The following is a 27528-nucleotide window of genomic DNA, read 5'->3' on the forward strand; positions in this document are numbered from 1 at the left end:
CATATTTGATCATGATTTTAAAATGATACATTCCCCCAAAGAGACAGAAAACAAATTCATACACTTATGAACTGACCAGAAGAACCAACCCTTTATCTTACCTTTCCTATATGAAAAAAAAAATCACTGTGTAACCTAGATACTCTAATCAGAGTTAGATGACGAAATGAAAGCATCCTAGTTGTGGGTGAAAAAAGCCCCAGGATATCACTATTTTACAACTCCCAATGAATTAATAGATATAGAATAGAGCAGAAGTGGCTATCAACTTTTAAGATTAACTTTGTTTGCTTATTTGTCACACACTCCCTAAGGAAGTCTCCTGTTTACCTACCATGTGGTAGTAATTTAAGAAAGAGACCACCAACTTGCCCAACCTTCTGACACTGTGTGCACTTGGAGAAAGTCAAAGCCCAAAGTGTCTGTGAATGTAAAAATGCTATTTCATAAAAGCAAATTTCACATAAAATGAATTTTAGGGCTGGAGAGGGGGCTCAGAGGTTAAGAGTACCATCTGCTCTTCCAAAGGCCCTGAGTTCAATTCCCAGCAACCACATGGTGGCTCACAACCATCTATAATGAGATCTGGTGTCCTTTTCTGGTGTGCAGATGTTCATGCAGGCAGAACATTGTATAAATAATAAATAAATATTAAAAAAAACGAGTTTTAGGACAGTAAATATAGCCTCTCTTCTTCCTGAAGAATTACAATATGAAATTATTCATAATCTTATGTATTTAAGGGTAAACACTTCACACAATCATACTGTGAATTTCTTTAATACAAAGTACAACAATAATTATTTTATCAACTACCACTTAATTCATTTTAAAAGTTGAAGTAATAAAAGGAATTGTTAATGTCAATTATAAAATGCTTCAATATGAGGCTGGAGAGATGGCTCAGCAGTGAGGAGCACTGGCTAGTTCTCTAGAAGACGTGGGTTTGATTCCCTGCTCCTGCGTGGTGGCTCACAACCATCAGTAACTCCAATCTCAGGGGATCTGGCTCCTCCTGGTCTTCAAGGGCATCAGGCACTCGTAAGATGCACAGACATGCATGCAAACAAAACGCCCATTTACATAAGTAAATCAGACAAATGTTCTAATGTTTAAGTTTCATGCAATAAACTTCAGGCAACAGTTAAAATGAAGCAGAGATTTAGCTTACAAAACTGAGTATATATTTATAGACTAGCCTTGCATTTTGTGCAGGCTGGCCTTGAATACAGCACTCTGCCTCAGCCTCTCAAGTGCTGGGATTATAGGTGTATACCACACTTTGGCTTAACTTGGACTATTAAGATCCAAGAAAGGGACGGGTAGCTTGGTAGGTAAAAGTGTGTGCTGGATGCAGAGTGAGCATCTATAATCTCCACATTCCTGCAGGGAAATAAAAAACCAAGACCAGAGACTGCCTGGTTTCTGGGTCTGTGGGTCTGGCATACGAAGGGGAAAAGAACAAAGAGGTGTTACATCAAACAAGGTGGAAGGCAAGGGGCAACACCCCCGCCCAAGTTAGCTGAAGGTGCATGCCCAAGTCCTTGGCACCTGCTGTCCTGGCTTCTAGGTCCTTGAGTTTCTCTTTTAAAATGAACTTGCTAAAGCTCCAGAAGAAAAACAACAAACCAAACCAAACAAACAAACAAACAAGAAAAGACATTTATTGAGGACTTATCAGAATCACACCAATTCCAACAATGTGGGAAGAAAGAACATCCTTACAACACTGAGGCTTCTAATCTAAAAGCACAGCTCATTTGCTCAGCAAAGAAAAGCTCTAACACTTCTAAGTAAAACCTCATAACTTTTCTTAGAGGTTTTACAAAAATGCTGTTATATTCTCACATCTTATTACTTCATGAATGACATACATAACTACTTGTTACTCACATATAGAAGTAATTGTCATTATGCTGATTTTTGTATCTGACAGCAGCAGTAAACTTTTAGTTCAAATAACTGGTCGACAGATCCTTTCAGACTATTTATATGGCTCTATGAATAATGAAACCTTTGTTTCTTCCTCGGTGCTTCTCATTTATTTACGCAATTTCCTCACCCTGTTTGTTAGAGCATCAAGCATAATGCTGAATAAAAGTAACAGTATCTTCTTTGTTTCTAATTTCAACCATTTTTTGTTGACTGTATGAAATTAAGAAAACGTTAAAAAAAAAAGAGAAAAAAAGAAAACCTAAGTTTGCTAAGATCTTTTATTAGTAATAGTTATTATATTAATAATTTTTCTTCCTCTACTAAGGTAATCATATGATTTTTATATTTCATTATATTAATAAGGAATCCTCTTCCTTTTTAAAAGTAGAGCATTTTAAAAAATGGGAGAAATGCCGCGTAGTGGTACACACCTTTAATTCCAGCACTCAGGGAAGCAGAGGCAGGCGGATTACTGTGAGTTCAAGGCCAGCCTGGTCTACAAAGTGAGTCCAGGCCAGCCAAGGCTACACAGAGAAACCCTGTCTCAAAAAACCTAAAAAAGGAAGGAAGGAAGGAAGGAAGGAAGGAAGGAAGAAAAAAAAAGTGAGAAAGAACTCCTGAGAGTAGAAAGGAACCCAAAGGAGGATTTCTCAATTTTTACTTTTTTTTTAATTACAGACTTTATTTAAAGTGAGGCATCTGCAGAGCCAATAATTCTTAAATTGTGATTTAGGTTGAAATAATTTCATAAAAATATGCTGAGACCAGGCACATCCACAGATCTCAACTACAAGATTACTTCTTCGCCCATTCTTCTCTTTCTCAAATAACTCTTTCAGATAGGGTTCAAGATAGACTGTGTCCTCCTTGTATTTTGTCCACTGCTCTTTAGGGAAGATCTGATGCCTCAGAGTCAGGTCCAGGGCTCTCTTACTGAGAAACATTCTGTCATTATGAAGGTCCCCAGGAAGCCTTCATATGGCTTCTTTTACTTCTTCAGGATTTTTAACTGAAAAACATGGTTTATATTTAATAACATTACCTATTATAGTTGGATAGTCAAAAGGGACACATAACAAATGCAACTTCATTGTTCTTTGAATTATCTATGCTTTCTTTCTTTCTTTCCTTTTTAAGTATTGGGGTTTCATTTTTGTTGTGTATCTAGATGGCAGTGTATCTAGATCTTTAGCTAATAGTTCTGATTTTATTAAAATTCAAATTAAGGGAGCTGGAGAGATGGCTCAGAGGTTAAGAGCCCTGTCTGCTCTTCCAGAGGTCCTGAGTTCAATTCCCAGCAACCACATGATGGCTCACAACCATCTATAATGAGATCTGGTGCCCTCTTCTGGTGTGCAGGCATTCATGGGGGGGGGGCAGGGGGAAGAACACTATATGTAATAAATAAATAAATCTAAAAACAAATAAAATTCAAATTAAGGAAATAAAATAGATAATACATTTTAACTAATACAGAAAATTTTTACTTACAGAAAATGTTCTGAATATGTATGTCAAGTTAATGCTTGAAAACTGCCTATTTCACTAGAAGGGGAAAAAGATTTATTAGCTTAAAAAAAAGATTTATTTATTATGTATACAGTGCTCTGCCTGCATGTATACTTGCATGCCAGAAAAGGGCATCAGATCACATTATAGATGGTTGTGAGCCACCATGTGGCTGCTGGGAATTGAACTCAGGACATCTGGAAGAACAGTCAGTGGCTCTTAACCTCTGAGCCATCTCTCTAGCCCAATTTATTAACTTTTACATTGTTTTATGTCTAGTTTTGAGATAGAGTCCTGCTCAGACTGGCCTGGAACTTCAGATCCTCCTGCTTCAGATTCCTGAATGCGGGGATTACAGGCATAAAAGATGTCCATCTCTGAACTACCGAGAACTCACTTTACACAGAAACACTGTGCTAAAATGTTATGCATTTGCTAACGTGCTGTATTTCCAGTAGTTCCTGTCTTAGCGCATGATATTTTTTCTGATTCCCCCCTCCCTCGACAGGGTTTCTCTGCATAGCTCTGGCTGTTCTGGAACTAGCTTTGTAGCCTAGGCTAGCCTCAAAGTCATAGAGATCCGCCTGCCTCTGCCCCCAAGCGCTGGGATTAAAGGTGTCTGCCACCACCCACCCGGCATGTATGATGCTTTTATTTACGTAGTCAGAACTTTCAAACTGTTCCAGACAGCCAAGCCTAATCCTACTAGCAAACGTCAGTTTCTAGGTCCAAATGCATGTGGAGTGCACCAATCTCCTCTCCCCGGTCATTGCTTCTTGTGCCTATTCAGAGTCAAAACTTTCATGGAGAATTTTTTTTTTGTATAGAATAAAATACAAAGATACAAATTCAATATAAAGAATAAAATACAAAGCATATGTCAACTTCCCAAGTTTGACATATGAAAAAACAAACAAACAAAAAAACAAAACCCACAAAAAAACAAATGCCAAGTCTTTCCCAAGTTACTAGTATTTACACCATTTTTGCTTCTACAAAAGGAGGAAAAGCATTATATATTTAAAGATCTACATTAAAATGTTTCAGATATTTTCCCCTATCTTGTAGTAAGATTCAGGAAAAGGGGAGACTACTGTATCACTGTGTTGCCAAAACAAGTTCCTTGACGTCACACACATACACAGAACCATGACAGGCCTCTGAGGCTTCCATCCCCCTGTCAGTATAACCAATCATCTGTGGTTTTCCAGACTGCAAGCCCAATTGAGACTGCCCAGTACTGTAAAAGCCACAGTCTGGGTCATAAACAACTTCACAATTAAGCTATTAAGTTACTTCTACGTATCACATCCTGAATGTGGCCTTGGTCTTCCAAATGCCATTTTTGTCTAATGACAGTGATGCAAGCCAACAACTACACCAATCTTTGGCACAGCCTGTGGGTCTTTATTCAGCTCAGCAAGACAGAAAATGCCTCTTTAGGCCTGATACGAATACAAGAATGCTTTTGGCATGGGAAAAGATGAAAGGTTCAATTAATTAAAAGAAATATTTCGATTCCTCTCCAGCATCTAGCTGGTAAGTGTAATGCTCATCCTTTATCAAGGAAACTTCTTCTTGTGACAGACAAAGATCATTACAGAAAACCACAACTGATCTAAATACTGACGTGTAGAGCCCGATCCCAACCAGTGCGTCCACAGGACCACTCCTATACCTAAGGCTTGGGGAAAATTGTGGAAGAGGGACAGAAAGATTCTAAGAGCCAGAGGAACAGTGCAACTGTGGCTCCTAAAAATGGCAGAAGCTACAACCATAAAGTCTTACCAACATGGCTGCTTAAAAATGACCTGAACCTGGGCAACACTGATACACATGCTAACATGGACAGGGAGAAGCTCAAAAGTCTTCAACCCTTCAAAAAAGAACTAGAGGCAACCAAAGAAAGCTGAGAGCAGGAGAAATAGTCTCCCCTAAGGAAGAGCAACTTAACTGGTTACCCAGTACCAAATGTTCAGCCTTGAAAACATACACACAAACACACAAGTAACATACAGATTGAGCAGGTTGTATCTATGCATTTTAAAACACACACACACACACACACACACACACACACACACACACACACACACACACACACCACACACAGTAAAGAGAAAAGAGGCCATGAATTTCAAAGAGCATACAAAGGATACATGGGACGAATGGAAGGAAGAAAAGGGAAGAGGAAAATAACGTAATTATAATCCAGAACATGTTTTAAAGAACTATTCCCACTGACATATGAGTGGTATGCATACCACGCCATGCCGGTCACTGTCCTAGTTCACAGGTATTGAACAAGGCTGCAGCTGGGTTAAGTCTGTTTCCCTCCCTTTGCATCTGAAACCATAAATGGTAGAGACAGGAGAAAGGCCCTCAGTCCAGATCCGAAATCCTAAGGGATTCCATGTTTTCAGTGAGAGGCTCACATCAGTCCCTGCGAGCCAACCAAAGGCTACACAAATAATCTATATTATTTTGGAAGTCACTTGGACTACCCTGACCAACTATTCAAAAGCAGGTTTCTCATGCCTGGTTCTGGGGTTTTGTTAGTCTATGATCTTGTGGGGAGCATATCTGTAGCAACCAACAGCTGTCTAATTGGACTTAAGACCCTCTCAATAGAAGGAAGATCATCTTTACCACAGCTCCTGCATACTGATACCATGCCTGATACTGGAAAGCCAGACAGTTAGTTCCAAAGGCTAGTGAGGTCACAGACTTTAGAAAAGAATCTACTACTACCACTTGCTATACCAGCATAATTCCTTACCGTATTCTAAGCCTACCTTTATACCCACAGGTTAGTGTAAGTAGCCCTTCTCATCAAAGAAGCGTCTTGCTCCGGCAAATGAGACCACCACAGAAAACCACAAAATCATCATGAGCCTGTCCCAAAAGACAGATACATCTTCACCACAACTCCTACATCTACGGCTCAGGGAGCATCTCTGAAGAGGGGAAATCAAGACTGTAAGAGACAGAATACCAGGAAGTCTCGCCTAGAAATGGCTGTGTAAACAAGATCAGAGCAATGATATCAAAAATAACTTAACATGGGAGGGGGATTTTCATGGGGTCCCACCTATGGACAAAGAACCACAGGCAACCAATGACTGCTGGAAGGAGACCTCACCCTCGCATAAGGATGAGCCTGACTGGTCGTCCAATGCAGAGCGGGCAACCCTGAGACCCTGAAACAGTACTAACAGAAAGTGGGAGCAACAAGTTGTACTGACATATATTTTTGTCCATATATGTACACACACACATACACATATGTAACAATAAAAAGCCAAGAAAAAGAGGACAACTTGGAATTGGAGGGGGGCATGGAGGAGGTTTGAGGGAGAGTAGTGGGAGGGGCTAGAGGGAAGAAAAAGGGAAAGTGATATAATTCTATTTCAATTAAAACGTACTGGGGGTAGGAGAGATGGCTCAGAGGTTAAGAGTGCTAGCTGTTCTTCCAAAGGTCCTGAGTTCAATTCCCAGCAACCACTTGGTGGCTCACAACCATCTATAATGAGATCTGGTGCCTTATTCTGGCCTGCAGGTGTACATAGAGGCAAAGCTCTGTATACTTAATAAATAAATCTTTTTGTTGTTGTTACTTTTTGGGTTTTGTTTTTTGGTCTTTTGAGACAGGGTTTCTCTGTGTCCTGGAACTCTCTTTGTAGACCAGGCTGGCCTGGAACTCACAGAGATCCACCTGCCTCCGCCTCCAGAATGCTGAAACTAAAGGCAGCACCACCATGCCTGGCTAATAAATAAATCTTAAGAAAAATATTAAAAAAGAAAAATTTCAGTGAAAAATGCCTTAAGTAATCTTCTTTGCTATCAAAGTCCTGATTATTTTATTTACAAAAACCACATCTTCAACACAAACTCATTTCAAAAGTATTTATTTTGTTTTGTAAAATGTAAAAAGCCCTAAACAACAGTTTTTTAAAAAATCCTTAAGAACATAAGAACAATCATCTCAGATTCACAATCAAATTTTTATTAGTAATATTATTTTTTTATTGACAGATTACAATTGTATACATTTATGGAGTACAGTGGGTTTTGATACACTGTGATTGTTGAGCTCATTAGCATATGCACTGTCTGTGTACCTATCATCTTTATGGTAGGATAGCTGAAGTTTACCTTGATAGTTATTTTGAAACACACATCATTACTGCAGTCATCACATCACACAGTAGTGTTCTGAGGAAAAACCTGTACTGTTCAACTCTGTATACTATACACTTGTCACAGAGAACATAACAGATGTTCAGTAAGAAACAGTGAATGTGCTGGATGGATGGTGGTGGCCACGCCTTCAATCCCAGCACTCGGGAGGCAGAGGCAGGTGGATGGATCTCTGTGAGTTCGAGCCAATCTGGCCTACAAAGAGTCAGCCAGAGCGACATAGAGAAACCCTGTCTGGAAAAACCAAACCAAACCAAACCAAAATCCTCAAACCAAAACAATAACCCCCACCCCCAAAAAAGTGAATGCATGAAACAAAAGTTGTAGGGGCAGGAGAGATGCTCAGCAGTTAAGAGCTCTGGCTGTTCTCCCAAGGACCTTGAATTCAGTTCCAAGTACCGTCATGGCAGCTCACAACTGCCGTAACTCCATCCTGACCTGGCTACCAAGGGCACTTCATACACATGGTGCAGACACACGTCAGGTGAAACACCCATACATATTTTTAAAAAATAATAATTTAATTTTAAAAAATTGTGGATTCAAAAAAGTCAGCCTATCCTTTCTCTTTAGAACACCATTTATATAAGGCTACAATATAATTAACTGAAATACTGAAAAGGGCCAAGATATAACTTTGCCTTTCTGTTTGTTTCTTTAAAGAAATACTATTTAATCTAGATTGAAAACATGATTTTCTCAGGAGGCTGAAGTAGGAAGATCCTTTGAGCCCAGACTTTGTAAGGAGAAAATGAAGAAGAGAGAGGTATAAAGAAAAAGCCATTCATTTCCAAACAAGCATCAAGATAAAACACATCAAATCTAACATCTGTATTCCCAAGTTTATTGGAGCAGTGTTCACAATAGCAAAAAGAAAAAAGAAAAACAAAAAGAAAAGAGAGGAAACAACCTACATGTCTACCAGTTAATTAATGTATAAAAACACTTGGTACATATACAACTGCAATACTGTTCTGCTATCACTCATCAACAATATGGAGATAGTTGGAGGTCACTACGTTAAGTCCCATACAAAGGCAAACAATGCATGGTCTCGCTCACAGCTGAGATACAACAGCTGATCTCATACAAGTTTATTGGAGAGTGATGGTTACCAGGGGTTAAGAGTGGAGGGAGACAGGAGGTTGGAGAGGTGCTCAGAAGGTACAAGCTAGACAGGAAGAGGATGTTCTGGGGTGCTCCTACAGGTGCTCCTGTAGGACGACTACAGACAACAGGAAAGTATAGGATGCTCAGAAAGACAGGAGAAAGGGACACGAACTTCTTACCACAAAGATGCTTAAGGTAATAGGTAAGCTCACTCTGAGTTAAACATTACACTATGCATACATGTATTAAAATAGTACAGGGTATCCCATAAGTATGTAACTTGCTTTATTTATCAGCTAATCAAATTTAAAGAAAAATAAAAATACATAACTGAGTAAATATGTACAAACAAGTGAAAAAAATGAAACCAAAAGCTGAGATAGGTTACAATCATAAAAAAGTTCTTTGGGAATATTTGCCTATGTGACATTGGACCTTAACATCCTTCCTAAATTACAAATGGGTCATTTTAGTTTTGAGACAAGCTCTTACATACTATGTAGTCCTGGCTGGCTCTGAACTCACAGAGATCTCTCTGCCTCCCAGTGCTGGGGTTACAGGTGTGAGCCAACATGCCTGGCTAAAATGTTAATTTATGGTATACCTTTTCTACTTTAAAACATCCAAGTAATCATTTTACTCTTCTATTTAGCCTACTGTAAGCCTTGTTTATTTTGGTGCTCATATGGTTCCGCTTCTGACTCCTGGGAACGCCCCTTCAAGTTAGTCCTGAATCTTTCTGACACACCACTTCTTTATTTTTAATATTTGCTAACATTCTGATCCCAAGATTATCTCAAAATTTCCTTACTCTGGTTCAGGAATGATCTATTTTCTTACCCTGTGGTGGACAGGGAGAGGTGAAGCTAACAATCCTAAAGGAAATTTCAGAATACAGTAAGACACTGTTGCATTGTGCCACTAAGTTTTGAAGTGTTTAATTAAACAGTAATAGAAAAGCAAACTAGAAATTGATACTCCTGGAAGCAGAGGTCTGGTATAACAAAACCTACAATATTTTGTACTGGCCTTAAAACCATCAAATAGAGGCTTGAATGCAGAAGTGCTACCGAAGGCTGTCGGGCCAAACTACCTGAGGGGCATATAAGCTGCAGCTCTGTGACGGAGGGGTTGGCACATTTAAAGGAGCCAGAAATATATGCCGTGCGACCTGTTTCTTAAGAAATACTTGAAAGTAAAAAGAGAACCATCATATAATCAGATATACCACTCCTGCCATAGAGCTAAAGAACCCCATATCCTACCACAGAGATATTTGTACAACTATGTTTACTGATGCTGTTTCTAACAGCACATGGAGCTAGCCTACACACCAATCAATAGAATACAAATGGGACATACACACAGAATGGGAAGTTAGTCAGCTGTAAAGAAAAAGGAAATCTTCAGGAAATACATGGACCTGGGAGTATATTAAATGAGGTGGCTTGGGGGCTGGAGAGATGGCTCAGAGGTTAAGAACACTGACTGCTCCTCCAGAGCTCCTGAATTCAATTCCCAGCAGCCACATGGTGGCTCACAACCGTCTGTAATGTGATCTGATGCCCTCTTCTGGCATGCAGGTGTACATGCAGACAGAGCACTGTACACATGATAATAAATAATAAAACTAAAAAAAAAAAAAAAAAAAGAGGTGTCTTGGAGCCAGGCATGGTGGCACACAGCCATAATCCTAGCATTTGGGAGGCAGAGACAGGCGGATTGCTGTGAGTTTGAGGCCAGCTTGGTCTACAAAGTGGGTCCAGGACAGCCAAGGTTACACAGAGAAACCCTGTCTCACAAAACCAAAGACCCAAAATCCAAAACCCAAACCCAAACCCAAAGAAGGAAAAAAAGTGAGGTGGCTCAAACCCAGAAAGAAAGAAAGAAAGAAAGAAAGAAAGAAAGAAAGAAAGAAAGAAAGAAAGAAAGAAAGAAAGAAAAAGAAAAGAAGAAGAAGAAGAAGAAGAAGAAGAAGAAGAAGAAGAAGAAGAAGAAGAAGAAGACGACGACAGGCATGTTCTCCCTCATATGCAGCCTGGCCTATAATGTATATATGTGAAGAGGTATAACTAAGGGTTTTATTAGGTGATAAGAAAAGATGGAATGAAGGCAAAGGACACATGACTCAGTAAAAAAGCTAGAAAGGTATTTTTTTTCCTCCTCCCATAGTTACTTCTTGGTAATTATGTGGGCTCATCATTCTGTGTATCAAAGTAGCAAGAACCACTTTGCATTTCAAAGACTCCAACACGTGCTATTCCTTTGAGATAGTGATTATAAAAGCTGGGCTTTCTTTTTTATTCTATTGACTCATAGTTCAATAGCAATCAGACATGACTGGTTAGGAATACACTAGTCACATGGACCTACTTAGAAAAAGTGATTTTCAAAAAATTTGTTTTAAGGGAAGGGATTTTAAATACAATTATTTTATTAATTTGTGAAAAAATTCATACTAGCATACAATGTATTTTTATTATAATCACCCTCCCCCAATCCTGGTGGAGGGATTTTGTATTATCTTGAAATTTTTCCTGGTTTTCTTCTGTTTAAAAAAACCATACAAGGCCAGGGACTGGAGAGGTGGCTCAGAGGTTAAGAGCACGAAATGCTATTCCAGAGGTCCTGAGTTTAATTCCCAGCAACCATATAGTGGCTCACAACCATGTATAATATGATCTGACACCCTCTTCTGGCCTGCATCATGTACATGCATGCAGAGTATTCTATATATAATAATAATTAAATATTTAAAAAACTACACAAAGACATTCTTTTACAGTGTTATTTTATTTTAGTTTTTTGTTTGTTTGTTTGCTTGCTTGCTTTTGAGACATGGTCTTACTATGTTGCCTTGAACTTACTGGGGTTTTTGTTGTTGTTGTTTTTGGAGACAGGGTTTCTCTGTGTAACATCCCTGGTTGTCATGGACTTACTTTGCAGACCAGGCTGGTCTCGAACTCACAGAGATCCTTCTGCCTCTGCCTCCTGAGAGCTGGGATTAAAGGCATGTGGCACCATACTTGGCTATTTTAAACTATATTGCTATACATAAAATAAAAATGTGGTTTTAAAATTGTTTAAAAAGAAATAAGTATGTGACAATAAGCTGGGCCTTCAAAGGTTAAGGTCATCCTTTAATTCTTCTTTTATTTTTGAATGCCGCCGATCACATTTTTGCTCACAGGTTGTTTGAAGGAGCATGGCACTTCATCAGTGCCTACCTCACAAGAAGTACTCCATCTTTTCTGTCCCACTCAGCCCAAGCTCTATAGCAGAGGGCGACCTTGAACTTCTGACCCTCCTGCCACTAGTTCCTGAGAGCTGGAAGTCTATTTTTTTCTCCTTTAGGTGTTTGTGATTTTTAGGAACTAAGAGCTACTTTTCTGAGGACAAGCCTGGAGCCTAAAGAACTGAGGTCCTTTGCAAGACCAGTAAGCACTCTTAACTCTTGAGCCATCTCTCTGGCCTCCAACCTTATTTCTTTAGATAGGGTTTCTCACTGGGATCTGGGGTTCTCGGTGAACTAGGTGGCTAGGCCTGCTGGCCATTGAGCTGCAGAGATATTCCTGTCTTGGCCTCCCCAGCACTTTGCTGAGATCACAGCCTGAACTATCACCCTCAGAGTCTTACATTCATTCTAAGGACTGAATGCAAGTCCTCCCGCATGGGTCAGCTGTGATGGCTAATGCTGATTATCAATTTAGTAGGAGTCACCTAGGAGACAAGCCCCTGGGCGTGCCTGCGAGGGACTAGCTCACAGGTTAACTGCTGTGGGAAGACCTACCCTAAAGAGGGTGGCCTGGACTGTATGAAAAAAAGCATTTACAGCTGTCTTCTTCAAGACTGAGCAGCTGGCCTGTCACCATGACACCTATCCTGAGGGACTGTACTCTAGAACTGTCGGCAGAAAGAAATCCTTCCTCCTGTAAGTTGTTTTTGTTGGGCATTTTATTAGAGCAACAGGAAGGCAGCAAGACAAACAGCGAGCGCTGTACCAATTGAATTTTTCTCCCCAGCTTCAGCTGACATGGCATTTTCTGTCTAGCTGATTTTTTTTTTAACTTTTCTACTTCCGTTTGAGACTGTGCAGATTATAAAGTACAGAAATAATTTTGACTGCTATAATACTGCTTACTTCAAATAAGATAGCAAAGAAAAGTAGAAAACACATCAAAACCACTAGATTCCAATTTCACTCTTGTAAAGGAAAATAACTGCACGTATCTCAGTAGTTTTCTAACATTTAGCTTAAGTTATTGTCTATTCTCGGAGAAGTCTATAATTTTGTCTGTTTTCTTTCTTTTTGCAATTTTACCCTTCGATGCAATCATCCTTCTTGGCCCATCCTAAGTTGCTTGAAGCAAAATTCTTTTTGCACAGACTAGTATCTGTTTTTCATATTGAAGGTGCCTGAGATCACTCTGTCTTCTTATCAGATCAAATGGCTCTCTTTTACCCCATTTTACTCATGCTCATGAACAAACCAGAACACTACTACGGTAACACCTGATAAAAAGGAACTACTTAGGTGGTAAATTAAAGTGACTTGACTACTCAATCCAAGTACTTTCAATGCAAACTTAGGTTCTCTATGCCCACAGAGATCAGCTTCAACTCATTCAGTAGGACAGAGTTTAGACTTCTAGCTATCCTTAAAGCACTGCTTAAAGCACTAAGAACTAGGAATTAAGGGACAAATTCCAAGCCTCTCATTTGAGACTGCTTTTAGCACAAATGTCTCTCTCTGGTCAGGCAGCTATGAGTGGCTCAGCTCATAGTGTACTCATTTCTACTTCATTCAGAGAGGCTAACCTAAGTCCCAGGGATACTTAACTGTGGGGACCCACTCTCTCACAGTAATACTTAACTTTGAGCTCTTGAGTCCTGACAACCTTGTCCACTAATATTCACATTAACAGTCAATAATAATATCAATAACAGTAAGAGTCAAAAAGTATAAACAACCCAAATTTGTGAGTAGATGAATGGGAAAACAAAATGTGCTGCATGTGTGCAACAGAGTACTTTTCAGCCTCTAAAAAGAAAAAAAAAACCAAAAAAGTCTGGGTCTTGCTAAATAGCCCTGGCTAGCCTGGAACTTGAAAGGAATGCAATTCTGATTCACGGTACATCACAGATGAACCTATTAGACAAAACTAAGTAAAACAGGCCAGACAACAAAGGATGGATACTGCAGGGCTCTGTCCACACCGGCCCCTGAGAACAGTCAAAGCCAGGGTCACAGAGACATTTGGAAGAACTGGGGCAGGAGGGGGGAAGGGAATCAGAGCATTTGTCTGGTGGATAAACTTGTTTTGTTTAGGATGATGAAAATTCTGGGCATAGACCCAGAGGTGACAACTTGCATAACAATATACACTTAAAATTAGTGAATGAAGCCAGCTTGGTAGCCTTCAGCACTCAGAGAGGCAGAGGCAGGCAGAGCTCTGTGAGGTCAGCATGGTCTACAAAGCAAGTCCAGGACAGCCAAGCTACAGAGAACTCTGTCTTAAAAAACAAAAAAGAACAACAAAAAGCTACTTAATAATAGTAAATTCAGCATGCATAATTCATAACAATAAAAATATCAAATGTGTCAGATTCAAAGTAGAAATGTAATCTGTCTCTTTTTAGTAACAAGGATAATAAAAATCTTAATAATTAGTTTAAAAATAATTATCTTATGCTTCAGTAATAAACTGAGTAACGCATTACAAAAACTCAAAGCTGAACTTTAATCTCAAAATTTTGTCTGTGAAAACAGAAACTGACACTTGTTCCTTCCTAATCCCACTTCTCTTTACCAGGGAAAACATATTTTAGTATTTTCTTCAATCCAGCTATATAATTGCAATAGTAAGGTTTACTTCTCTAACTCTCAGTAAGCAAGCCAGGAAAATCCAGGCTCATTCCAGTGCAAACACAATGTTTTCAGCAGAATGGTATTTAGTGAGAAATGCTAGCACTCAAAAGTCTTGTGTTCCTTAATAACTGCTTCAGGCCATCCCACACAGTGACATCATCCCTACCAAATAAAGCCCATTATGCAACTGCCACATACCGTATCATCACTCTCTATGTGAACAGTCACTACTGTGGAAGTAAGAGAGCCTGAGATTAGGACAAACAATCTCAATATGAGACATCTTTTTTCAACACTGAGCAACAATAGAAACAGTGAATACAAACTATAAAAACTTCTAACATATACAGTTGAATATTAAATAAACTAAAAAACAAAATTCTTAGGACGGCCAAATACTCAAGTGCCATATCAAAGTAATATGACCACTTAATAAACCACAGCACTGCCCATGCTGTTCCCAGCCTAATACCAAACACAAGGAACACAAAGTCGCCTTGTTGATGAAGATAACCTGATGATGGATGACTGTCATATTTTCGATATTTCCTCTTTAAGTTTGCCACACTCTATGCTTACATATTTCATTTTTGTTTTTAACCACTATGCTATTCCTATGAAATTTTTGAGGTAGAAAGTAATAAAATATTTTTACTGAGCTATTAATATTATTAACCCAGAAAAGTTGAAAAACTAAACAGTATTTTCTAAAGCATTTCACTTAAGTCATGACATTTTTATATTACATGTAGATTATTTTTAAATTTGTTTTTAATTATCACCAAAGGTATAAATTTATGATTTTAAACGTTAGTGACTTTTGCTTCTAGGACAGGAATACTTTTCCTTATTCCTTCTGATTAATAAACCTAAGATACTGAGATGTTACACATAAGACACATACTCTAGAGGACTCTAGAAGGCTGAAAGGCCAGGGCCTCAGGGCTCCAGAGACAGTGACAGCAAGTCCCCTGGGTTTGTTTGCTTGTGCTGCTTTGTTCTGTACCTATATTCCAGACATGGAGCTCAAGGCACCAAGCTGCCACCCCAGAAACACCAAGCCACAGTGATAAGGGAAAGAAAACAGAGCGGGCAGGGAGCTGCTCGACCACTGTGAAACGCTTCAGTGAGCAAGCACAACTCTGAACACTAGAAAACCAGAATGCCTCATCAAAGAAACGGACATTGTCAGAAAGAAACTAGACTTAAAGACAACACACACACACACACACACACACACACACACACACACTAAAAAAGGAATGGAAACTAGAACTGAAAAGTAAAGCAACTGAAACAAGCACACCCGAGGAGGGTGGGTCAGCAGCAGGGTGCAGGGTATGGAAGAGAGCCAGGGAGACGATGGGTCAGTGGGGAGCAGTCTTGCTGTTCTTGTAGAAGAGCTAAGGCCGCTTCCCAGTAGCCACGTCAAGTGGCTTACAGCTACCTGTAACTTCAGCCCCAGAGGGATGGCAGGCTTGCAGCCTCCAGGAGCACCTGGACTTGTGTGCACAGATACACACACAATTAAAGACAAAATAAATCCTAGAAAAAAGCAAAGAAATATAGAACACTAGAAAGTCTCCACTCAGAATAGAAAAAAATGAACAGAGAAAAGAGAGTTGCAAAAAACTAAGACTCCTTGTGTCATTAGAGTTCTGTGAGAGCAGGAGGATGGGCCTGGAAAAGCCACTGACCAAAAGGTTCCTCAGTTTCAAAGTAATAAACTTAAGAGACTCAAGGCACTGAGCAAACCCCAAATAATTTTAAAAAGAAGAAAATGGCATTAAGGTCTGTCATAGCAAGCTGGGCAATGGTGGCACATGTCTTTAATCCCAGCACTCAGGAGGCAGAGACAAGAGGATCTCTGTGAGTTCAAGGCCAGCCTGGTCTACAGAGTGACTTCCAGGACAGCCAGGGCTGATGCACAGAGAACCTCCCCCGCCAAAAAGATACATCCTATCTAAAACTTCTGAAAGGTGAAGATAAAGAAAAAACTCTTGTAAACAATGAGAAAGATCAGAAATGTCAGTTAATACCACACTGTGAACCATGAAGGGCAGAGAAAGTGAAACGTCTTTGAGATGCTGAAAGAAAACAGCTGCTCACCCAGAATTGTATCTTAAAAAACAAAACAAAACAAACAAACAAAAACCTTCCAGAATGGAAGAGGGAAATCAAAGCATCTTCAAATGACGACAAGCTAAGTGAACCTGTGGTCATCAGAGCTAATATAAAAGGATGACTAAAAGCAGTTCTCTAAACAGAAAGGAAGCTATGCAAGAACAAACCGTAAAACAGTAAGAAAGAACAGTTTATCAGCTTGTCAGGGCTGCTGTAATAAACACCACACACTGTGGTTTCAACAAACGAACTCTAGTTTCTCTTGGCTCTACCTTTAAAAGCCAGGAATGGAGGCACACAGCACTCAGGAGGGGAGGCAGGAGGAAAGAGTTCAAGGTCATCCTCTAAGTAGCAGCAAGTTGGAGGCCAGCCCCATGAAACTGTCTCAAAACCAAGCAGGACAGGGGTGCAGCACAGCTGGTAGACTGCTAGCCTAACATGCACAAAGCTCTATTATCTCAACACTGGAGGCAAAGGCAGGGGGACCAGAGTTGAGGGAAATACTCAAAACTACACAGCAGGTCCAAAGCCAGACTGACCTGTAGGAAACTATCTGTAAAAAAGGCAGGGAAAGGACATCAATTCTAAGTTTTTGGATTTTTGTTTTGTTTTGTTGTCATACTACTAATCTTTTCAGAGTTCCTTTTTGTTATATATTACTCCATCCTTGGTGTCAGATGTTCTTCAAATATAGACTGTTTCAGTCCAGCATATGTCACCCAAACCAAACTTCAAGCCCAGGATAGTTCTCTGAGATAAACTGAGTTGTAGTTCTTAGTTTTATTTTTCATTTCTCTAGATAAGTTTCCTTATATCATTTTTTCATAACCCAGTTTTGGAAAAATGCACCAAAACTGTATCAGCCCACATACATTTTTCAGCAACCCACTCACTGGCTATGTGGAAAGCATAGCTGTGAGAAGAAATAAGGCTGTTTTCAAGCATGATTGATTTCCTGAGAGAATGGACACAAACTAATAATGTCCAAAAGCAGAAGACTGACCAGCTGGGGATATAAGCACATGCCCACAGTGACAGTAACTTATAATCATGGAAATATTGCTGCAGGCATGAAGTTGCCATTGGACAGCTACTTTAATTAATAGGGAGCCTAAAAATAACTAACATAAAGATGTTCTCACAGTGAGATGACAGCTGGTAAAGGCACTTATCACAAAGCTAGAGGACCTCCGCTCAATCCCCAGGGCACGCGCGCGCGTACACACACACACACACACACACACACACACACACACACACACACACACCTGCCTCACCCCCGCCTCCTCAAAAAATAAACATTAAAAAATTAATAAAAAACCCTTAAAATAACAACAAAACAAGGTAAAATAAGAAGTATCATTTAGGAAGGAATTAAATTATGCAATAAGAAAAAGAAATGTTTTCAACAAAGCACAGAGCAAGTGCCTAAGATATACTAGGGCCTGGGTTCTAGCAATATAAAAAAGAAAGAAAAGTTAGGAGACAGAGGCAGGAGGATGGCAACGAGTTTGAGGCCACCCTGGATTCCTTGGTGAATTGCAAGACAACCAGGGCACACAGCAAGACTCTATTTCAAAAAACAAAACAAAACAAAAACAGAAAACACAAACCCAAAGAAAAAACAAGAAAGTGCCAAGCACATATAAATAATGGCACCTTTGTAACTTTGTTCCATATGGCTGTAATCTCAAACTGTAAAACCTCTTTATCAGGCAGACAGACACTGGATAGATGGGAATGTTATTTGAGAAGGTTAATGTTATTCAAAGTCAAACTTAAATTTCTTTGAACTCAAGGTCAATGCAAAAATATTCCTATCCTATACATGATTTTTAAATGTATAGCAAAAGTTGTGGTGTAAGTCTTTTAATTCCAACAGTGGGGAAGCAGAAACAGGAGGATCACAAGTTCTAGGCCAGTCTGAGCTATATGACCAGTTTCCTACCAGTATGGGACACACAATAAGACTGAGACCCTTCTTAAGAACCTACAAATAAGACGCAGGGTGTGGCAATACACTCACGCAGCCCAGTGCCTGAGAGGATCAGAGTTCAAAGCTGGTCTAAGCTACAAGAGACCCAGTTTCTTTCTTTCTTTTCTTTTCTTTTGGTTTTTTGAGAGAGGGTTGCTCTGTGTATCCCTAGCTGTCCTAGACTCACTGTGTAGACCAGGCTGGCCTCGTACTCACAGTGATCCACCTGCCTCTGCCTCCTGAGTGATCCAGTTTCAAGAATAATAATGATGATGCCAAAAATCAAGTATGCACCTCCACTAACCTAGTCAAGACCAGGGTACCATCCAATAAGATACTGTAATGCTGTCAACCTGGCCAGATTGAGAGATGCCTAGAAAAACTGATAATGCATATCAAGGTGGTATCTGTCAGGCTATTTGCATGTGAATCAGCAAATTACAGGAGACCCATTGAGGGTCCAAACTTTTGCTGCTGCCATTGCTTTGAGAGGGTCCATCAAACTCCAGCTTCTTTAGCCTTTGAACTAGACTGACACCAGTGTCTCCCTAGGATGTTCCTCTTATGCTGAGGTGTCTTGCTTCTTAGATTGAGCAGCTACTGCCTTCCTTGCTCTCAAGCTTGCAGATAGCCACGGTGGGAGTCTCCAACCTGTGTTAAGCCAGTGTAATAAATCCCCTATATAATTACATATGCATTCAACTAGTCCCCTTCCTCCAGAGAACCTTGCCTAGCACAGATCCTATCATTAAATCATCTTTCTTCACAGAGGCTCTTACTAAATATGACTTAAGATGTGTAGGGATTATAGGTTAGGACCTATGTTATGCTTCTATGCTACAATGTCACCAGGCTGGATTTCCCTTCAGCTCCTGAGGCAGGGTGGTTTGGATATGGTTTGCGTGTGTTTGTCATAGGTCCATGTGTTGGAAAGCTGGTCCCTAGAGTGGCACTAGGGGACCCTGGTTAGCTCCTCTCCGAGTGAGATATTGTAAAAGTGCAGTACTAGTCCTTCTCTGCTCTCTGTTGTCCTGTCTTGTCATGTGACCTCTTCTGCATGTGTAATGCCATCAGCATAAGGCCCTGATTAGAGCTAAGCAGAAATAGGTAACAATCTCAGACCCTCAGAATTGTGAGTTAAATAGATCTCTTTTCTTTATACATTACTCTTCCTGAAATATTTTATTGCAGCAACGAAAAATGGACTAATAAAAAAAGGTTAAAACAATTATATTGGCAAGAGATGGGGGCCTGCTTTTTGAGTCTTTGTCACATTCCCTATCCTAATTTTCCTGTTCCCAAAATTTGTACTCCTTTTCTTTGTTTTAGATGAGGCCTTACATAGCCAAGGCTGGCCTTTGAACTTGCTAGACAGGTAAGGATAACTTTGAACTGATCCTCCTTCTTCCACTGAGTACTACAGGACTGCAGGCTTATACCACCACATCCAGTACCCACCCCCGTGTGTGTGTGTGTGTGTGTGTGTGTGTGAGAGAGAGAGAGAGAGAGAGAGAGAGAGAGAGAGAGAGAGAGAGAGAGAGAGAGAGAGAGAGCGCTCTTAACCATAAATAATGCTTTTCATAAAATATTATCGTATTATGATGACAATTTTATCTCGTATGCCTATCCTGCTCCTATAGACATCTATAAACAAGTACACCTGTAATGGCCCCTATGCATGCGTCATCGCCTACATCATTTGGCAGGCCTACTTCCCCACAGTGCTCCTGAAAAACACAGAAGATGTAGAACCCTTTCTAAGTCCATTCTGCTTCACATGTCCTCTAAATGAGGCACTGCTATCCTTAAAGAGCTCGGTTCCTGTTAGCGAACAAAAGGACGATAAGTTTCGGAGCCCCATTTTATACCACCTCACATGGCACTAACGCCAGACAGAATGGCAATAAGGACAACTTTAATCATTTCATGAGGAAAAGCAGCAGACTTTCAAAGTCATGAAAAAACTATCCTACATTATTTTAAATTATTAAATTATTTAAAATTTAGAACAATAAAGCCTTAGGAATTCTTTCTCAAGAGATGGTTCTTGGGCTACAGAGATGGCTCAGAGGTTAAGAGCACTGACTGCACTTCCAGAGGTCCTGAGTTCAATTTGCAGCAACCACATGTTGGCTCACAACCATCTATAATGTGATCTGATGCCCTCTTCTGGACTGCAGGTGTACAGGCAGGAAGAGCACTATATACATAATAATAAATATTTTTTTTTAAAGAGAGAGATGGTTCTTGTCCATTCCTGTCCATTTTCTGTACCTCAGACCATTAGAATGCTTGTCTCACAAGCAGCTTTAAAACACTCTAGCCCCAGTCTGAATCAGACTACAGGTCACCTGCTAGGGCTGTACATTGCTTTTAAACTGACATGGGTGATTTTATGCACTCAACTCTGAGAATCAATAGGCTACAGGTTTTCACTTGATAATGAAGTGGCCATGAGCTAACAGCAGCAGCTCACAGCTGTAAGCCTGCTGACACCGTGAACCCAGTACAGCCTGGGCTACCGACTGAGATAAGCTAAATGAAAAGAGACTAAGCTAATTAGCTAATTAAACTGGCCAGAATCTGCAAATTTATTACATAGAAAGAAGAAAAGAAACAACATGCTTATAATCTTAGTACTTAGGAAGAGGAAGGAAGATCATAAATTTAAAGACATCTATGGCTACATAAAGAGTTTAAGGCCAGCCTGGGGTATACAATACCCCATTTCCAAAACCCAAAATCACCATGTTATTGGGATTCTATTAAACTAAGTAAAACTTGCGCAATTATCAAATTATATACCAGTTAAACAAAGAAACCCAATATTTTTTTGGTAAGGACCTTACAATTTTGTCAGACTTGTAAGCTGTTATATTGCTACTGGTTTTATTTGTGGTACTAATTGTCTGTGACATCAATTAAAGAAAGTCTGAGTGCCTGTCTGTTTTACCAAGGGGTGTATTAGTACCTTTAAGGATGTTCTGATCAAATTCTACACACACACACACACACACACACACACACACACACACACACACAGAGAGAGAGAGAGAGAGAGAGAAAGAGAGAGAGAGAGAGAGAGAGAGAGAGATTTCTCATCTACCAATTTGTTTTTTAAGGAATGGATATATTTCCTAGGAAAATACAACTCATCAAATAGGAATCATAAAGAAACAGATTTTAAACAGATGAATAGAGAACGACTCAGTAACAAAAAGTCTCTCATCAAATAAAAGCCTGGGGACCTAATGATCTCACTACATTAAAGTACATTGTCCAGGGTAAGGAGATGAGTTAAGAGCAAACATTGCTTGTTCTTCCAGAAGACAGGTACCTCACTACTATCTTACCAGCTCCAGGGGTCCCAATATCTCTGAACTCCACAGGCACCTGCACTCACGTGCGCATATGGCCCCTACACAAGTAAAAGTAATAAAAATAAATCTTTAAAGAATATTGATCTGGGAGCTGGAGAGATGGCTCAGAGGTTAAGATTACTATCTGATCTTCCAAAGGTCATGAGTTTGATTCCCAGCAACCACATGGTGGCTCACAACCATCTACAATGAGATCTGGTGTCCTCTTCTGGTGGGCAGATACAAATGGGGGCAGAATAATGTATAAATAATAAACAAATCTTTTAAAAACAACAACAAAGAATATTGATCTGTCAGGCGTGGTGTCTTTAATCAGCACTTGGGAAATAGATGTGGGCAGATCTCACTAGACTGGTCTTCATATAGAGTTCAAGGCTAGCCAAGGCTACGTAGTGCCACCCTGTCTGAAAGAGTAAAATCCAAACCAAAACAAAACAATCTTTCTCAAACTCTTTCCACAGACCGAAGATGAATGAATAGTTTTCACCTCATTTTATCAATCAGGACTAATTTACTTTTACAAAGCCGTATAAAGAAGGCACAAGAAAACAGAAGCACAGGATAATTACCCTGAATGATATAAATATAAATGCACCAAACCCTTAGCAAAACACTAACAAACTGAATTAAACACATTAATATGATCACACGATCAAGTGAGATTTACACCTAGAATTCAGGAATCATTCAAACACCTTGAATTTAACCAAGGAAAAAGCTGTGTACCAAAGCCTGTACGATACCAATGAGAGAAACTGAAGGAGGAATACAGGATGCTCGCGGTTTAGAGGAATTATTATTTTATTAAAATGTAGATATCACTTATAGGTGCTCTTAGATTCAAGGAAAGCCCTGGTAAAATGGCATTTTTTTCTTCTTTTTTCCAACGTGACACTTTTCACAGAAACAATCCTAAAATTAGTTGGACATGGTGGTACTTGCATGTAGTCTCAACTAATGAAGAGGCAGAGGGCTTCCTGATCCTAGCCTCGGCAAGATAGGCTCTGTCTTTATAAACAAAACCAAACAACCCCCCGCCCCACCTCCAGGTTCCATCCCTACCACCAAAAAGACAGCCGTAAAATGTTTATGTGACCACAAAGACTAGAGCCAAAGCAATCCCGGCAAAAGGAGCAAAGTTAGAGTTGTCATACTGACTGACCCCAAAGCCTGCCAGACTGCAGTATTCAAAACAGAACGGCAACAGCATGAAAACACGCATGCAGTGGGAAAGAACAGAGTCCAGAAATAAACCCACACGCATTTGGGCAAAAGACTCTTGAGGACACCACCAAGAATCACAATGGGGAAAGAGCAGCCCTTTAGTAAGCAGTCTATCCACCTGCAGAAGATGAAATCAGGCTGGAGAGATGACTCAGCCGTTGAGAGCACTGGTTGCTCTTGCAGAGAATCAGAACTGAGTTCCCAGCATCCACTTGGCAGCTCACAAGCAGATTAGATGAGCTCTTCAGACCACCCTGGGCACCCATGGTGCACACACATACCCACAGGCAGAACATGCATACAACTAAAATAATATCAGAAAGTGAAATTGGACTCTCACCATGTTAAAAAAAAAACCAAACACCTCAAAATGGTATTAAAAACCTAAATGTTTACACAGAGAAACCCTGTCTCAAAAAACCAAAACCAACCAACCAAACAAACAAACAAAAAACTATAAAACTACTAGAATAAAACAGCGGAAGCTGGTTGTAGCTTCCCACCACTTCACACCTTGATCCCAGCAGAGGGTGGATCTCTGTAAACTGGGAGTCCAGCCTGGTCTACAGAATGAGTTTCAGGACCACCAGGGTTAGACAGTAAGACCCTATCTCAAAAGAACAAAACAACAACAAACCCCAAAAGATTTTTTTCAAAAACAAAAAACATAGAGGAAGGACTCCATGACTTTTGTCTTGAGAATGTTTTTGTAAATGACCCTAACAGAAAAGGCCAAGTAAGCAAATGGTCCCAAATGCATACAGAACTCAATCTCCAGGAAAAAAAAAAAAGGGGGGGTGGGTGGGTGGTGGTGGTGGCTGGAGATGGCTCAGAGGTTAAGAGCATGGATTACTCTCTTCCAGGGGTCATGAGTTCAATTCCCAGCAACCACATGGTGGCTCACAACCATCTATAATGTGATCTGATGGCTCTCTTCTGGTGTAAAGGTGTACATGCAGGCAGAGCACTTGATTATGTAATAATAATAAATAAATAAATCTTAAAGAAAAAAAAGACCTGCTTAAGAATGGACAAAGAGCCAGGCGATGATGGCTCACACCTTTAATCCCAGCATTCAGGAGGCAGAGGTAGGCGGATCGCTGTGAGTTCGAGGCCAGCATGGTCTACAAAGCAAGTCCAGGATGGCCATGATAACACAGAGAAATCCTGTCTTGAAAAATCAAAACTAAAAAAATAAAAAAATAAAAATCTTCCACTTCTACCAGCAGTGCATGAGTTTCTCTACTCGCCACATTCTTCGTGGTATATGGTATTATCAGCTCTCTCAGTGACCTCAGTGTGGTTGCATTTTCCATCTCCTTGACTACTAAGGAAGTTGAACACTTTCACATATTTATTGGACATTTGGAATTCCTCTTTGGTAAAGTATCAGCTCAAGGGCTTCCTCAGTGTTCTTATGGGTTCTCTTTTTATTTGCAAAAATCATATATATATTCTACGTACCATCTGTATTTATTGGAAATAAGTCTTTTTTTCACATTGTGGTTTCTCTTTATGATGTGCAAACCATTCACTAAAATAGTTTTTTTGTTGTTGTTGTTCTGTTTTTTGTTTTGTTTTGTTTTCCCAGACAGGGTTTCTCTGTGTAGCCTTGGTTGGTCTGGACTCTCTTTGTAGACCAGGCTGGCCTCAGACTCACAGAGATAAACCTACCTTTGCCTCCTGAGTGCCAGGATTGAAGGCATGCACCACCACGCCCAGCTAAAATATGTTTTCTGTAAAAAACACTGTTACCAATAGTTTTTGAAGGAAATAAGTTTAAGATTATACATATAATAAGAAAATACCATACATATATGTATACAAAGTTTCATGTATCTCAGGCTGGCCTCGAACTTGCCATGTAACCAAGAGTAACTTTGAACTTCCACTTCTCCTGCCTCTACTTCCTGAGTGCCAGGATTACAGACTAGTACAGCCACATCCATTTTACGCAGTGCGGAGGACTAAACCAAGGGCCTCATACAAACATTTTAACAACTGAACTACAGCAGCTTGGAAAGAAGTTTAATAAACCATTTCACATACTTGCTTAAGACTCCCTTCAAATAGAATAATCTAAACTTTAGAAGACCAAAGCAAGTTGAAAATGAGTAGGAAGGGCTGCGATGGTACTTGATGCCAGGAGATGGCCAGAGGTCCACCTCTGGGACCACACAGTGGAAGAAGAGAGTGGACTCCCACCGGCTGTCCTTGTCTCCACAGGCCTGCCCTGGAAGGCACACAAGAAATACATGTATTTGTTTGCTTTTTGAGACAGAGTTTCTTTGTATAGCCTTAGCTGTCCTAGACGCACTTTGTAGACCAGGCTGGCCTCAAACTCACAGCAATCCACCTGCCTCTGCCTCCTGAGTGCTGGGATTAAAGGTGTGCACCACACCGCCAGGCCAGGCTACCTGTAAAGATTTTAGTAAATAAGAAAATACCATAATTTTTAGGCCCCGTTTATGATTCTAAAATAAGTGGCATAACATTTAATGCCATTGGCTTCCCTGGAAATTCAAAATAATATTCCTTTGCATGAATTATCACATTTACCAAACTTTTTTCCTTAAGCACAAATAAAATTACTGCCTCATAAATTAACTAAAAAGAATATCTGATGCTATATAACTTAAGAGCCTTAGTTTTTATAACACTACCTCCCAAAGAAATATATGTAAAAAAAAAATCAGAACTTAAGAAATCTTGGCTGGGGAAACTGTCCTGGGGGTTCAGGGTCTGCCCCTTTCATGTGGGAAACTGCGAAGGACTGCGGCTTTGGGCCATGGATGGGAACGGCCCCGCAGTACCAGCCAGCCTGCCCTACGCAGAATGCGCATGTCTACAGCAACTGCTATTGTGAAGAAAACATTTGTAAGCTCCATGAATACATCAAAACCCATGACCAGTATCCCTTGGTAGAATGTTATGCTGTTATCATATCAAATGAGAGGAAAATGGTACCTATTTGGAAACAGCAAATAGGTACGGACCTGTGATCTGGGATTGTCATGTTGTTCTGCCACATTTATGATCTTGATACTATTTTGCCATTTCCCTGTCCTTTTGACACCTACGTAGAAGATGCCCTTAAGTCTGATAGTGACATTCAGAGTGGTCCCTGCTGATTGCTACTTGAAGAATTTTGCTTCTGACTGGTTGGTCGGTCTCACATGGAAGATTCCAGCGGGAACTGGAGAGAGCCTCCCCCAGTGTACCCCTGCATTGAAAGTGGAGACTCCGCAATGAACCTGAGTGACTTCATCAGACGGGGAGCCGTCTACACAGTCTGCGTTTGTCCAGGGTTCAGCAGTAAAAGCCACTGAGCCTGACGCTAGCTTCTGTGGGATGGGTGGGAGCCATCCTTCCATTTAATAGAGCAGCGTGGTGCAGGCAGCTTAGAGGTATGTTTTCATTAGATTTGATTGGAAACATTAATGAAAACAATAAAAGTGAGTGAATAAGCCCTCCTTCCTTTTTAAGCTTGGGGATGTACCCCAGAGTTCTGTCTCCAACCCTAAATCAGTTAGTCCTCAGCCGCAGATGTTGACACACAAGTAAAAGAAAAGCTTTCCTGTTGATAGGCCACACACGGTCTCTGGCTGCTAAGATAGTCCCGGGGCTTGCTTGTTTGGACATACGGTGACCTAGGCCAGTGACTGCCTTGTTAAACCAGAAGTGTGGACTTGGAGCCAGCTCCTCTGGCTGCCTTCCCCGCCTCCTGTGCGGCTAGACTCTATACTCTTGGACACAGGCCTCCTGTGCAGCTACACTCTATACTCCTTGGACACAGGCCTCCTTGTGCGGCTAGACTCTATACTCCTTGGACACAGGCCTCCTGTGCGGCTAGACTCTATACTCCTTGGACACAGGCCTCCTGTGCGGCTACACTCTGTACTCCTTGGACACAGGCCTCCTGTGTGGCTACACTCTGTACTCCTTGGACACAGGCCTCCTGTGTGGCTAGACTCTATACTCCTTGGACACAGGCCTCCTGTGCGGCTAGACTCTATACTCCTTGGACACAGGCCTCCTGTGCGGCTAGACTCTATACTCCTTGGACACAGGCCTCCTGTGTGGCTAGACTCTATACTCTTGGACACAGGCCTCCTGTGCAGCTACACTCTATACTCCTTGGACACAGGCCTCCTGTGCGGCTAGACTCTATACTCCTTGGACACAGGCCTCCTGTGCGGCTA

The 27528-nt window shown here is 40.5% G+C and overlaps 1 protein-coding gene and 1 pseudogene across 14 annotated transcripts in view; one reads left to right on the forward strand and one right to left on the reverse strand.

Moving 5' to 3' along the window:
* The window catches only part of LRCH3 (leucine rich repeats and calponin homology domain containing 3), a 105793-nt gene that overhangs the window by 71187 nt on the left and 7078 nt on the right, over positions 1-27528 (reverse strand). The window lies entirely within an intron of this gene.
* LOC311609231 (protein N-terminal glutamine amidohydrolase-like) lies at positions 26115-27161 on the forward strand (annotated as a pseudogene). Its single transcript has one exon. The product of its transcript is annotated as a protein N-terminal glutamine amidohydrolase-like (transcript).

This window comes from Acomys minous (assembly GCF_964271855.1).
Source record: "Acomys minous genome assembly, chromosome: 11".
In the NCBI taxonomy this organism is placed as follows: Eukaryota; Metazoa; Chordata; class Mammalia; order Rodentia; family Muridae; genus Acomys; species Acomys minous.